Source organism: Typopeltis vanoorti, chromosome 6, assembly GCF_054136105.1.
Source record: "Typopeltis vanoorti isolate ZY-2024b chromosome 6, IOZ_Tvanoo_1.0, whole genome shotgun sequence".
In the NCBI taxonomy this organism is placed as follows: domain Eukaryota; kingdom Metazoa; phylum Arthropoda; class Arachnida; order Uropygi; family Thelyphonidae; genus Typopeltis; species Typopeltis vanoorti.
In genome coordinates this window covers 70,334,127-70,346,873 of record NC_143554.1, presented here as the reverse complement: position 1 = coordinate 70,346,873, position 12,747 = coordinate 70,334,127, and the positions used below count along the sequence as shown (strand labels likewise).

Below are 12,747 nucleotides of genomic sequence, written 5' to 3'. Positions count from 1 at the left end.
TATTATCAAGTTATCTAGAGTAATGCCAGTAAAAGGATGGTAATAATTACTTTATGAAAAAGAGTGTAAAATATTCTTAGTATAAACAGTAACTAGGATTATGTAAAATAATTTTGATTGTCATAAACATCTTAGTATTAAATAATTTCTCATCATCATCAAACTACTGACATGTACCCTCAAGGGGTGTTCAGGATATTATGATAGTACTACGTGAAGAACTTACATCATTACTAACTTCTTATCAACAATTTTCCTCCAAATCAATCTGTTATCTGTCAAGACTCCAACATTATCAGATCTTATATTTTTATCTTCTAAGGTACTTTTTACTGTATCGATCCACCTATATCTTGGCTTCCTCTGGGTCTTTTTTCTGCCAACCTGGCAGAGAACACTTGTTTCGCTAATCTTTTCTCTCCCATAAGACTTATGTAAAAGTATAACATCATCTGCATAAAGAGCTGAGATTAACACCTCCAATTTTGTTATCAGGTTTAATAAGTGACCATACCACCTGATATTAGCTCTGCTAACACACTTATGGATGCGAACAATGTTAATTCTTTCCTAATATCCTTTTTTTTAATAGGATATTGCTATTGATGCCATCTGTTCACATTCCTAATCTTTCCCAGGACACTTATAACTGTGGTCTCTAGTATTTGGTCAAGTGTTTTATTTCTAACCTAGCTCTCAGATCCATAAGTTAACCACGCTATCGTCCAAGACATATATATACGTCCAAGTTATCATGGATGCGAAGTGCATATTAAAATTGTAATACCATTGATATTACATTGAAATATATGATGGATACGAAGTGTATGAGGATGCATATTTGATCCTAATGGCCAGTAAGGGGGTTAAAATTGGTTTGAACATTGTCTTGTATACAGCTACTTTAATGTTTTGACTAATTTCTCTTTTATTTCATATAAATTTATTCAGTTGACTTCCTGCCATACTAGCTTTGTTGATTCTGTTGTCTATTTCCAGATTTAATTTACCTTCTTCACTAAAAATTGTGCCTAAGTAGCTGAAATGTTTCAATTGTTATATAGGTTCTCCATTCATGATGCAGTTGATTTTTTTAATGTTTCTGACTATTTTCATTCTCTTTGTCTTGCTATTGCTGATTTTCATACCATATTTATTACAACAGTTATTTAATTCAGTCAGGGAATCTTGCAGACTTGTACAGGATTTATTTAAAAGTATAACACCATCTGCATAAATGAAGAGCTGAGATTAACATCTCCAATTTTGATATCAATTTTAATACCACTTTCCTTCATAATGTGATCCATATAGATAATGAATAACAGAGGGGATAATGTACATCCTTGTCTCACACCAGATTTAACATTAAACCATCTTCCTGTACTTCCTTCAATTCTAACTGCTGACTCACAACTCAAATAAAGACTAAGTATTGCTTGATATAATGTCCCATTGACACCATATAACTGCAGCGTATTGAATAGCTTCTCTCGTGGCACCTTGTCATATGCCTTTTCCAAATCGACAAAACTTAAATACAGATCTTTGTTATATTCCCATGCTTTCTCGACTATTTGTCGTAAAGTGAAGATCTGATCCTGACAGCCTCTATTTGGCCTAAATCCAGCTTGTTCTTCACCAAGCTTTTCTTCCACAATTCTTCTCAACCGTTTTTCAAGTATACTTGCATAGATCTTGCCAGGAACACTCAGTAGGGAAATACCTCTGTAATTCTCACATTCAGTTTTATTTCCCTTTTTATATATGGGTACTATGAGAGCTCTACTCCAATCATCTGGAATTCATTCTTCTGTCCAGGCTTTTTGAACTATGTTGTGCAGCCACTACAAGACTTGAACATTTCTGGTCGATTATTATTATTATTATTGTTCCGGGAAACTCCAAGGAGTCGACAGACTCATCGAGGGAGGCCCTAACATCATGTCAAGAACAACTATTCAACATTCACACAGTATCTATCATACCTTGCCTTGAACTCATTCACGGTCGTAGCACCCACAACAGACTCTGGAAGCTTATTCCACTCATTTACCACTCTCCAAGTAAAGAACCTAGATCTAACACCCTTGTCAACCACGCTCTTGCCCAGCTTCCATGCATGGCCCCTAGTCCTCCCACCACCAGTCATATTTTCAAAAATATCTTCTGGATCAATCTTATAAAAACCCTTCAGTAATTTGAATGTCTCAATCATATCACCCCTCCTTCGCCTATCGTCCAATTTCTGCAACCCACAAATCTTCAACCTATTCTCATAAGGTTCATTCCACAGACCTGCTATCATCTTGGTCACTCGTCTCTGGACCCTCTCCACTTCCTCCCCATCACGAAGAAACCCTGGTGCCCATAGCTGGGCACTGAAGTCCAGATGGGGTCTTATTAAGGCTCGATACAGAGGAACAACAACTTGTTCGTCTCTGCATGTTAAAGTATTTTTCAGAAGCCAAGTGATTTGGTGAGCTGTTTTAGTTACTTTTGCAATGTGCCCCCTAAACTTCAACTCCCTATCCACCAACACTCCCAAATCCCTGGCCTCATCAATCTCCTGGAGTATGATTCCACCAATGCGATATACTGCTGCTATTCTTTTCACCCCAAAGTGCATAACCTTACACTTTGCCACATTAAATTGACATCCATTTTTCCTAGCCCAGTCCTCCAAACTATCCAAATCATCCTGTAAAATTTTGACATCTTGTGCACTCACAATTGCTCTACCCAACTTTGCATCATCAGCAAACAAGTGAACACTTCCTCTCAGATCCTTTCCAATATCATTGATGAACAAATTGAAAAGCAGTGGTCCAAGAACAGAGCCCTGTGGCACTCCACTAGTCACAAGACTTCTTTTAGACTCCACTCCTGAATAAACCACTCTTTGATATCTCTCCTTCAACCACCCTCTTATCCATCTCACCAACCCTATATCTATACCCATCTGCTCCAGTTTACTGATTAGGGTTCCATGTGGTATCCTATCAAAGGCCTTGGCAAGGTCCAGTAGTATCACTGTAAACCCATTACCCCTATCCAGTTCAGCCGTCACTGTGTTATAAAACGTGAGCAAGTTACTGAGGCATGATCTACCCTTCACAAAACCATGTTCTCCCCCATACAATATCCCATTTTCATCTATCCAATCCTGTATTCTTTTCTTGACTAATTTCTCTAAGACCTTGACAATGATTCCTGATATGCTAATCGGTCGGTAATTTACAACAGCAGTCTTGGAACCACCTTTATGCAGTGTAACTATTTTCCCCTCTTTCCACCCGCTCGGGACTAACCCAGACCCGGGACTCAAATTAAACAAAATGGTCAAGGGTACTGACAATTCTTTAGCTGCTTCTCGTACAACACGAGCTGGTATACCATCCAATCCCACAGATGTATTGACATTGAGGTTATGCAATAGACTACTCACCTCCACTTCATTAACCACAATTCCCGTATAATCTACTGGTTTATTCGTTTCTGCAATGTCACCACCTGGATGATATACTTTTGCAAAGTGCTCACTCAGTAACTCAACTATCTCAACTGATTCAGTTACCTCCCTACCATCGGCATTCTTTAAAATCAATCTGCCATGTACATTTTTCCTTTTACTTGCTACATATCTAAAAAACTGTTTAGGATTCTCTTTAGCCTGCATGGCCAATGTTCTTTCGTAATCCTTTTTTGCTTTTCTTACCACACTCGTCACCCTTCTGGCCTGCGCTTTATACCGTTCATGTGCCTGCCGGTCACCCTTCTCCTTAAATTCCCTCCATAGTTGTTTCTTTTTTTGCAACTCAAGCTTAATGGTGTTATTCATCCATTTAACACCTACTTGATTTATTATTCGGACTCTAGGTATACAGTCAGCCATTGCTTCATGCAAGCACTTCTTAACTACCTCCCATGCACTATCAACTTCTAGTCCTTGCAGTTGTACATGCCATGGCACTGAACCAATCAAACTCCTAAGCTTGTCATACTTTCCAGCCCGATAATTCCACATGTACCCTGTCTTAATTGAAAATTCTACACCTTTAGCCACCTCCCAAGTTAAGACCCTATGATCACTCTCACCGATTGGTGGCAATGTGGTCATATTTGTTACAGCCAAATCCTCAGATGTAATTACTAGGTCAAGCACTCTCTGACCCCTAGTATTTTCCATTACATGCTGTCGCAGATAGTTATCCCTTAATAACTGCATAAAATCCAGTTCCTTCCTCCTGTGTGTCCTCTCCTCACTCCAATCAATGCGACCATAGTTGAAATCTCCCATAATAATCACCCTCCTTCCACCCATTTCTTCTATTTGCTTGTGCATACTGTCTCCACCATCTTTTCCATCACCTGGTCTATAGCAGCACCCAATTGTATATTTAGTTCTGCTAGCCACAATCTCACACCAAATGGCCTCAAATGTGCTCTTTTTCTCTATCCTGCAATTCAACTTCTATTCTCCTTGGCTGGAGCTCATCAGCTATCATCAACAATACTCCTCCCCCCATTTTATTCTCTCTGTCATTCCTGAACACACTATACCCATCACATTCAATCCCACTAGTTATATCATCTACAGTAAGCCATGTTTCACTAATACCTATAACCTGTGGTCTGGAAGTGCCAACCATGGCCAAAAACTCTTCCTTCTTGTTCCTGATACTCCTAGTATTAGTGTACATGAATTTAAGACCTCCATTAGCCCAATCCTACCTTGATGCCTTATATTAACTATCCCACTCAGATTTGTTGTCCTTATTTGCTCTGGCATATTATATTCATTCTTACATTCAACTGCCTCCATAAGGACTGTATCTCTACTCCCCCCCCCTTATCTGGAGTAGATTATCATCTACTCCAGCTCGCTTTCCACATTTTGGGCTCTCGATGGCTTTTTCTACTTCAAGTATCTATATGCATTCCTGATTGCATGCCTGGTCAGTGTTTTTCATCACTTTGCTGTCACTGACTGTTTCGTTTAGCAATTTTTCAAAGTAATTATTCCATACATCAAGAATATCTTTTTCACCAGTTTTCGTGTCACCTTTATCATCTCTAATCCTTTTTACAGCACTCTTTCCTCTATTTCTTAGCTTTTTCAACAGTCTCCAGAATATTTGCCACCTCTCCTGATATTTATTTTCTATGTCCTAGCCAAAGTCTTCCCATGACTTTTGTTTAGCTAGTTTTACACAGTGTTTAGCTTTCTTACATTTGTCTCTGTATTCTCCAAGAGTACAAGCTGACTTATTTGCCATGAGCTTTTGATGTGCTTTCTTCATTTCCTTCACTGCCTCTTTAACTTCCTGTGTCCACCATAGAGTTCTGATTTTTTCTATCCTTGTAGACAACCTCGACACATGCCTCTCTGGGTGAATTATTCAATGTTTTCCCTCAGGGCTTGCCATTGAATTTCTAAGGTTTGCTTGATCTTCTCAAACTCTCATTTTTTCTTGAATAATATTCATGTATTTTAGTCTACAGTTCACATCTGAGAGCTGCTCAACTTTTATTTACTTTAAAACTTTCTTGCATTTTCTTCTTTTCAATATGAAATTCAATTTTTTCCTGCTCAAGATTAAATATGATCACTTCCAATTTCAAATCCTCTGTACACTCTTGTGTCCTGCACCAGCAAAAAAATATCATCATCATGAACAATAACATTGTCAATGAGAGTTTTCTTATTCCTTGCCTCTTCTATCCATGTGAATTTATGCACATTTTTATGTTGGAACATGGTGTTAGTAATAACCAGTCTATGTCCTGAGCAAAATCCAACATGTATTTGCCATTATTATTAGCTTTGCTCTTTTCTCCAAATTTTTCCAAAAATATTTCTGTATGTCTGACAATCATATCCTACTCTATTTAGTGAACTTTTTTTTTTTTTAATATTTATTTCCAAATAAATATCCAAAATAATTTTGGATATTTAATTGGATAAATAATTTCTGGATATTAATAATAAATTTTTAGGACTTTTTTTTTCTAGTATAAAACAAAGATGTCAAATGGAAACTACTTTTTTATTTTGACTAATTCCATGAAATACTTTGTTTCATTTCATCAAAAAATAACATGAATAAACTAAACATCAGAAAGCAAGTAATAACAGCTAACATTTCTAGTGAAAAATATTTGGAAACATTTAAACAATGGAAAGCATGAATTTGCTATTATTCTGGCTACTGGTTTGTTAGTTGCTCTTGCATTCTACTGGTAGATACAAGTGTGTTGTACTAGATTAATGAAGACCAGACTTGACATAAAATCTTTTCTTGTGTTTTTTGTTAGACTGTAGAGCATCGTTTCTTAAAATGTGGTACATGTAGCACTAATGGTACATTACATTATTTTTGGTGGTACAATTTTTACACAAAATATTTAAATAAATGTTCAGAAAAATGTATTTTAATATTGTAATGAGTAGACTGTTCCAAGAATTTAGCTTGGCGAATTGAATAAAAAGAACAAATAAATTTTATTGCAGTTTTATGTGAATTTTTGGATGAGAAGTCTCATTAGCGTGTCATAAGGATTTTCATATTTAATATTTATTTTGAAACAGTATTTTATGGTGGTACATGCTTTTATGGTGTTACATATATTTTTTGATTCTTATTTAAGTGGTACAAAATTTAAAAAGTTTGAGAACCCCTGCTATAGAGGATGCTTCATCATTTCAGCTGATATTTTGAATGCTCTTGAGTAAAAATGGTAATCAATGCAGAGCATTTCCATTGTATCTGCTTCCAGATCTGATTTGGGCTTTCTTTCATTCTCAGTCCTTGAAATTTGAAATGTTCCAATTGGCTTATCTCATGAGATCTGCCAGTCTGTCCTATATAGTCTCGATCATAATTGCAAATCATCTTTTAAGAGACCTGATTTTTTGATTGGTGGATGTGGAGGTTTAGCAGGTTTCTGATGTTCAGGAGTTTTGTCGATTGCCATGAACAACAGTATCTTAATCCTAATTCTGTCCTTCCAAAATAATGACTACAACAGAGCATTAGTTAAAAAAATTCTATTTCAACCTCCAAAACAACCAAAAGAAGAAGTACAACAAAACAAGAATACAAAGGAGCAGTGATTCTTCCACACACACGCACAAACACAATATAAAGTGCAGATAAAATACCAAGATTGCTTTGCCAACAAAACTAGGACAGACTGGGAGATCTTGAAATATGCTGAACAGAACAAAAGAAAGCACAAATCAGGTCTGACAGCATAGGTTTACGGAAAGTCGCCCCAGCACATTTGGCCCCCTGTAGATAATGAGTAGGTTACAAAAATGTAAATACAGTCAACCCTCGATAACTCGAATTTTTAATGAAGTCCCAGCCCCTTTAGTGGAGATTCAATGATAAACTCTCTCGATTACTCAAACCGAACTTCCGATAACTCTAACTGTTCTGAACAAATTTTTAAAATTACATTCGTGTACAAATTGTCATGTGGCTTTTAAACTAATCTCTCCCCCTTTTGTATGTCTTCAGGGTTCGGTTTCCATTGTGAAGTATTAACTGGAACTGTTAATCCTATCACAATGGAAAGAATACATACTCGACCCTGAGGGCGATAGTCACGTGGCTAGTGATGGACATGGGGGGGGGGGCTGACAGTGCCCGTTTGCTGTTTTCGCTGCCTAGATGATGACAACAACCACATTACGTGTTTTCAAAGAGAACTGTAGATGAACAACATGGAATCTGGGTTTGTGAAAAGCGTTCCACCTGCAAAGGGCATGTTTGGACAGAGGGTTTGGAAGGTCCAGTTGTGCAAGTCGTAACTAAACATAACCATGCTGCTCAAGCTGCAAGGTCAGAAGCATTGCAATTGATTGGTCAATTGCAATGATTCTGGCATGTTGCCATATTTGACCAATTGATTGGTCAAATACGCAGTCACAGTAAATTGTTGCATCAGTAATTGCAGAGTCTCATGCCAATGTCACGGCATTACTTCCAAAAAAAGATTCACTTAAACGAACCATTTGTCATGTTTGATGCAACAATCGTACTCCTGCTTTACCGAGCAATCTCCAGGACCTAGTAATTCCACAAAATTATCAAGAAATTATTATTGATGGCAATGTACAACTGTTTTTGATGTATGATTCTCAGGACGAACTGCTCCTGGATCGAATGCTTATTTTTTCCACTAGTAACAATCTTCAGTTATTAGCACGTAGCCAGGAGTGGTTTTCCAGCAGCTTTATACAATTCATGTGGTTCATACGTCAAGTTGCTTCAAGAAGTTAAAAATCTACAACCGGGTCTCCAACCCCAGCGACTTATGACAGATTTCGAACAAAGTGCCATGCAAGCCTTCCAACAAGAATTTCCTAGTATTGTAAATACCAGTTGTTTTTTTTTTCATCTTTCCCAAAGCATTTGGCGAAAGGTACAGAATGAAGGTTTAAAAGTCTGATACGAACAAGACCATGAATTTGCTCTTTGGATTCGAATGATTCCGGCATTGACATTTATTCCTCCTGCTAACGTTATTCAAGCATTTGAAGATTTAGTTGAATCTGATGACTTCCCCAATTGAAGCTATGATGATTGCAGACTACTTTGAAGATACACATATATTGGAAAAAGACAACGGAGAGGCCAGCAATTACCCATTTTTGCCATCAAATTGTGGAATGTTTACACATGAACACTGAATGATCAGCAATGTATGTACCAACAACAGCATGGAGGGGTGGCACAGGGATTTCAGGAAACTGGTGCTACTTTATTCCCAAATATTTACCAATTCATTGATTCTTTAAAGAAACAACAAGGGCTGCACAATTTCAAAATTACACAACTAATTGCCTGTAATTCAGGCAATCAAAGAAACAAGTAGTATGCTGCAATTTCTGCTATAATCAAAACAGTAGTCCAAGATTTTCAAAATTGTAATGTAATTGATTACCTTAGAAGCATTGCATACAACTTCGAGTTTTAAACAATAATAATATGCTGAAAGTTTATTTTTCACTTGGTCAGACTATAATAAATTTAGTTTAATCCTTTATCCAAGTGTGTGCAAACAAAGTTTACGCCTGAAAGTATCTTCAGGACTGGGGTAAAGTGGTACAACACCGGGCAACTCCTTGCAAAGGTGGAGCAAGCTACCAACACTCCTATCTCAGTATCTCCCATAATGCAAAACACATCTCCGTACAACACCGGGCAACTCCTTGCAAAGGTGGAGCAAATTACCAACACTCCTATCTCAGTATCTCCCATAATGCAAAACACATCTCCTTGCGAATATGTATAATGTTATGCATTAAGGGAAGGGCCACTACCCAGACTAGTTTTGACCTTTATTGAGGTCTCTTCAGTGGGATCCAGGCCCAAGTGGAGATACCAAGGCCGATGCATTAGCAAGGTAAAATAAACTTTCAACATCTTTCTTTAAATCCAGAGTAATTTAATAAAAAGGTGGCACACCGTTTGGCAGCTCCTATAGGAGGAGATAACTTTGCTAATGCTTCTGCCATGGTATCTCCACTTGGGCCTGACTCCCACTGAAGAGACCTCAATAAAGGGTGAAACTAGTCTGGGTAGTGGCCTTTCCCTTAATGCATAACATTATACATATCCTGAAGGAGATGTGTTTTGCATTATGGGGGATACTGAGATAGGAGTGTTGGTAGCTTGCTCCACCTTTGCAAGGAGTTGCCTGGTGTTGTAGCACTTTACCCCAGTCCTGAAGATACTTTCAGGCGCAAACTTTGTTTGCACACACTTGGATAAAGGATTAAACTAAATTTATAATAATAATGTGCATTTATTCTATTAAAACAAAATAAATTAGAATTATTAAAAAATTAGGTGTATTATTTACATTTTTCTAGCTCACTCATTATTTACAGGGAGCGAAATGTGTGTGTGTGTGGGGGGTGAAATGTGCTGGGGACAACTTTTCCGGATCCCGGCAGCATATACAGTGGAAACCTAACACCAAGTAGAATGGCAACAAACTGAAATACTCCACATTGTAATTACCATTTTTACTCAAGAGCATTCAAAGAATAAGCTGAAATAATGAAAGATCCTCTACAATGTAACAAAAAACAAGGGATTATTTTATATGAACTCTGGATACAGGTAATCCTCATATAACACAGGTAATTATGTTCCTATAAAATCCTGTATTATACAGGAGTAAGAAGAAGTGCAAAGGAGGGGGGGGGGGAATACATTGCAAAAGCTAACATGAATATGCCGTTTTATTTTTGTAACTATCAGAAATTTAATTTTTATTAAAAATAGTAATAACTGAAAAAGCATCTTACAAACTGTGGTACATATAGGTTAGGTAATGTATGTTCAATACCTACACAATCAAATGAGAATGTTTTCTCTGTTGCAGAATATCTTCACTTTCTGAATTTTTTTCTTCGGCATCTAGATTTTGTGTACCTTCTGCTCTCTTTTTTTAAAAAAAAATAAATCAGTAATTTAGGTGTGTTTGCTTTTGCTTGATAGGTCTTTGTGTATGTTGTTGATATAGAGCTGATGGTTTTTGAAACTCCGTTTAAACTTTGTGCTCCTTTCAGAGGATTTTGCATTCAGAAAATAACATAATTGCTTGGCTTAATTTATGTCATCCTCTATGACTTTTAGTATAAAATTTGGAATGTCAGAATTTTCATTGGTGCTATCATCCTCTAAATTGATTTGCTTCACCTTTGGTGCCATTTCCACCAAATCCACTCTGCTGGCCTCTTGTCTCTTGTACCAGTAATCCCTCCCTCCTCCTTCCTGCCCTGACTAAAGTTTTACTATCATGCTGATTCTGCTTTCTGCCAGTTTGACCATATTTCTTGAATGAACTAAATGCATGTTGGTAAAATGAATTTTACCATTATGCATTTAATGTTGATGACTTTACTACTTTCTTGAATGATGAAATTATGATTCATCAAAAGCAAAGATTTTTATCATGAAATTTCCTGATGCATCATTGCATATGAGTAATGTCATGCATTATTAATATGCTGTTGGATAGGTTTCTGCATGAAAGATTTGTCTCTTTAGCATTGAGAACTTAATATGGTGTTGGTGTGCATCTGGCTCTTCAGTTTTTTTTTTTTTTTTTTTTCCCCTTCATCTGGTTGCTTTTTGGGAGCTTAATATCAGCCAGTGCACTACTTTCATTTTGGATTCTTATATGTAATGAGAAGCAGTTTTTAATTTCTCAAATCAACCCTTTACTAGCAACAAACTCATTGTCAGCAGAAGATTCTCCATTGTCTTTTAAATGGTTATAAATTTTTAGTGCATTTTTTTAATTACATTGCCATCCAATGGGATCCATTTTTACTGCTATCGTTAATCCAGATACTGAGTTCTTTTTCCAATTTCTCAATTATTGCTGCCCGAGAATGAGTTGTCATATTTGCAGAAATGGGAGACCCTGCAGGAACAGCAGTTCTAATTTTCTATTCTTTTTCTTTATGGTCCTGGATTATTATTATTTTTTTTTTTCAATTAAAGTTAAACTGCTTGCACTGTATGACACCTTTTCCCCTTTTTTAAGATGGTCCAAAATTTATATATCTTTTATTCTGGATAAATAGTTCTTTATGCAGTTCTTGTTTTATTTTCATTAGACTTAATTTAAGTAGCTAGAAAGAAAGAATTTCAATAAGGTTCTTTAGAATAAAGTTTAGTAATATATACCTGAAAAAAAAAAATGCATATATGATAAAATAAAAACTTTCATTTTAAAACTTTTATGGAATTTACAACTGCGTTAAAAAAACTTTTTTTATTATCCCAACGTTTAGATCTTCACATCAAGATCATCATCTGGAGCGTACATAAATATACAGGACAAGCTGAGTTACATCATTAACTGTAAGCTAGAGAAACAATGATTTGATCACATGTTATTCTACTGGCGTGACCTCTGGTGGAAAAATAAATAAATAATAAAATAAAATAAAATAAAAAATAAATTTTTACATCAAGCTAAATTCTATTTTTACAATGACAGGAATAAACATTATTTTAGATGGTTTTCTTTCAGAAACAATTGGTGTCCTATTTTTAGTATTACAATTCTTATTTTTGATTTACAATACTGGATTTTCTACAGTCCTGTTTATAGTTGTTCTTGTTGAGGAAGGTCGAATATATACCTTCCATATGTTTGGGATTTTTAAACCATCATTGTTGTTCAGATTGGGGTGGTTGCTGATAATCTCACAGGCTTCCTTGAATTTCCATTCATACCATGTTCTAGTGTGATGTAGACAGCTGGTGGTTTTCCAGTCAATTCTGTGTAAGGTATTCAGGGCATGATCAGAAAGGCCAGGTTCATCATAATTATTATATTTAATGTGTCGTTTATGTTCTTTTTGTCTAATAGGAATAGTGCGTCCTGTTTCTCCTATATATGGTATGTTGCAAGTACAATAAATCCGGTATACTCCAGGGTGAGCTAGTGGAGGGAGTGGATCTTTGGATGAGTTGAGTAAGCTTTTTAATTATGCAGGAGGTTTAAAGGTGGCTTTGAGGTTGTACTTTTGTAGTACTCTGTTTATTTTGTGATGTTCCTTTAATGTAGGGAATGGTTATAGTTTTACTGTAGTCTGGTTTGTCTTTGTTTTTTATTGTGGTTTTGTAGAGAATTTTGCTTATAGTGTTTTGACTGTATCCGTTTTTTTGTAAGTTATTACTGATAATTTTAAATTTGTCTTTCAGTGCC

At 36.2% G+C, this 12,747-nt stretch overlaps 1 protein-coding gene across 2 annotated transcripts in view; it reads left to right on the top strand.

Moving 5' to 3' along the window:
- LOC150105523 (late secretory pathway protein AVL9 homolog) overlaps positions 1–12,747 on the top strand; it is a 415,642-nt gene that overhangs the window by 221,337 nt on the left and 181,558 nt on the right. The gene's annotated exons all lie outside the window — the stretch shown is intronic.